This window comes from Physeter macrocephalus, chromosome 18 (genome assembly GCF_002837175.3).
Source record: "Physeter macrocephalus isolate SW-GA chromosome 18, ASM283717v5, whole genome shotgun sequence".
Taxonomy (NCBI): domain Eukaryota; kingdom Metazoa; phylum Chordata; class Mammalia; order Artiodactyla; family Physeteridae; genus Physeter; species Physeter macrocephalus.
Window position 1 is genome coordinate 29,847,891 of NC_041231.1, and position 2,611 is coordinate 29,850,501.

Below are 2,611 nucleotides of genomic sequence, written 5' to 3' on the forward strand. Positions count from 1 at the left end.
ATGTGGGCTTATGTGTTAATTAAAACACTGCTTCTCAAACTCCAATGTGTACTCATACCACTTGGGGAATTTTGTTTAAATGCAGATTCTGATTTAGCAGGATTATGTAATTTAAGTGAGCTTCCAGGTAGTAATTTCAAGGCTGCTGGTTGCTCACATCACCTTTGAAGAACAAGGAATCAGAGGTGTGGACCTAACCTGTGTTTCCCTCCTCTTTCACCCACGTAGAAGAGATGTACTGTCTACTTTGAGTAGGGAGGTGGGGGGGAGTGGAGGATAAGGACGATGCAGAGTCGGCAGACAGAAGGGGAATCTACGCAGATGAGGAAAGAAATCATGGAAAAAGAGATGGATTTGAGGTTTTAAACCCTGACTGGACTTTAAACTCACCTGGAGAGCTTTAAAACTCCATTTCTAAGTCTCACCCCAGGAATACGTATTTAATTGACTGGGATGGGGCCAGATGTGACATATTAAAGCAGATAACCCCTCAGGCTATTCCTGCGTGCACCCGGCGTTGAGAACTGCTGGCCTAGACAAAAGAGGCAACTTTCCCAGCTGGAAAGAATCAGGAAAGTGTCTTATCAAGATAGTAGATCAGGTTTGGTTTTAGGGGGCTGCTAGTTTAAGGGGAAAAAAAGCCTCATGAAAATGGCAGGTCAGAGCAAGCCAATTGGTTGATACCTTGAAAAATCTGATCCATTTGATGGGTCAAGAACACTCGATCTCTGGGTCTCTGAAATGATAACTTAGCTCTGGGCCTTTGAAGAAATTTGTTTTCCTGTTGAGAAGCCAACGGTAAATGGGAGATGTGAAATCCATGCCACTTTTTTCTGGAATCGGACACTTTTTCTTTCATGAACATTGTGGATTTGATTGTCCTCTGTGTTCACAGAGGCTGATGAATGATTCTCATTGGAGCACAGGAGCCACCTTGGCCGGTAGCCTTACCCAGGCCTCAATCCAGTGCGTCTGCATCAGGTTGCCCTGAGCCCAGCACATGTGCTCCGATGCACTCTGACCCATGAACATAATTAGTGCTGCTCTGATTGAGTTTTGACTCTTGAAGCCCAGGTTTAGGCTGCCTTCTTGTCACCAGAAGTCAGCTCAGAGTTGGCTCTTTGCCAGTCTTGACACAAAGCTCAGCCCCCTTCCGGGATCTAAGCATGCCAAGTATCTGCGAATATTGTGGTTTTATGGAAGATTCCTTATGTCTTGGGGTGGGAACCACATCAGACACCGTACAGCATTTCCCTTGAACAGTCCCCGTTAGGTATATCTCTCCCACTGAAAGCCTGCGCACACAGCCAATAAGGAGACACTCCTCCATCACAAACCCCTAGCCCCCTCCCAATCTTTTACTCCTCTGGAGCAGAGTTTGGCTCTGTCCTATCTGCTCCACGCTTGGCTGCCTTCACTTACCCAAGCATAGCAAACACGAGGCCCTCCAGACACCCAGACCCGCCTTCTTTAGGTGTATGTTATCACCTGTTACCTGGATGTTGAGCAGTTTATTCCGAGGGGTGCAGAGCTGGGCACAGCTTCTGGAAGGAAGAAAAAAACATAGCAGGTGCAAATCACAGCCAAAGAAACTGCCTGTGAGAAACCTTTGCCTAAAGATTCCCAGGGTCAGTAGTTCTGCTTCGTGACTGCGTGTTGGGATCACAGGGGGAGTTTGTAAAATGCTGATGCCTGGGCCACACCCCTGGAGATTCGGATTTAATTGGCCTGGGGTGTGGCCTGGGTGTTGGGATTCTTAAGAGTTCCCAAGGTCATTCCTAGCGTTCAGCCAAGTTTATCTGCTGTTCCATCCAAGCTGGTTACTGCTAAAGAGGAAGTAAAAAAGACAGCTGCGGTCCTTACCTTATTGGAGCAATTGCTTTGTCCTGATTGCTGACCCATTTAGTCTTGTCTTGAGTGTTTTAATTCCTTCAAGTGAGCCCTCCAAGAGTCTACCATCAGGAAGTATAAGCCTACAAAGGTTGAGAACCACTGAGTAATCCTGTGTCTTGGTGAGACAAAGAGGCCATTCAATAGGAGGGTAGGGGCTGGAGTTAGAATTTATTTCTGAGTTAGGATTGAGGAGAAATACCAGCTCCTTGTGTCAAACCAGTATCCTCATTTGCAGGATGCTTCTCAAGCACAGACTACGGCAGCAGGGGAAATGGGTACCAGGAAGCTCCCTTCGCTCTCCTTTTTATGGTTCCTATTCATGTGACAGAAGGCGCTGCAGGAAAATGATACAACAACGACTTGAGAGCTGGAAGGAAAAGGGCAGCCTTGAGAGGTGAGCAGGGGGGGCAGAGAGGCTGGGGAAGAAGCAGAAAGAAAGGTATTCAAGGGGGAAGGATGTCCACTCACCTTCCTCAGTACATGCTGGTCCTTCGAGCGCACCTTGGGTAAATTAAAAGGTGTTGGGACTTCCCTGGTGGTGCAGTGGTTAAGAATCCGCCTGCCAATGCAGGGGACACGGGTTCGAGCCCTGGTCCGGGAAGATCCCACATGCCGTGGAGCAACGAAGCCCGTGCGCCACAACTACTGAGCCTGCGCTCTAGAGCCCGTGCTCCGCAACAAGAGAAGCCACCGCAATGAGAAGCCCGTGCACCGCAAC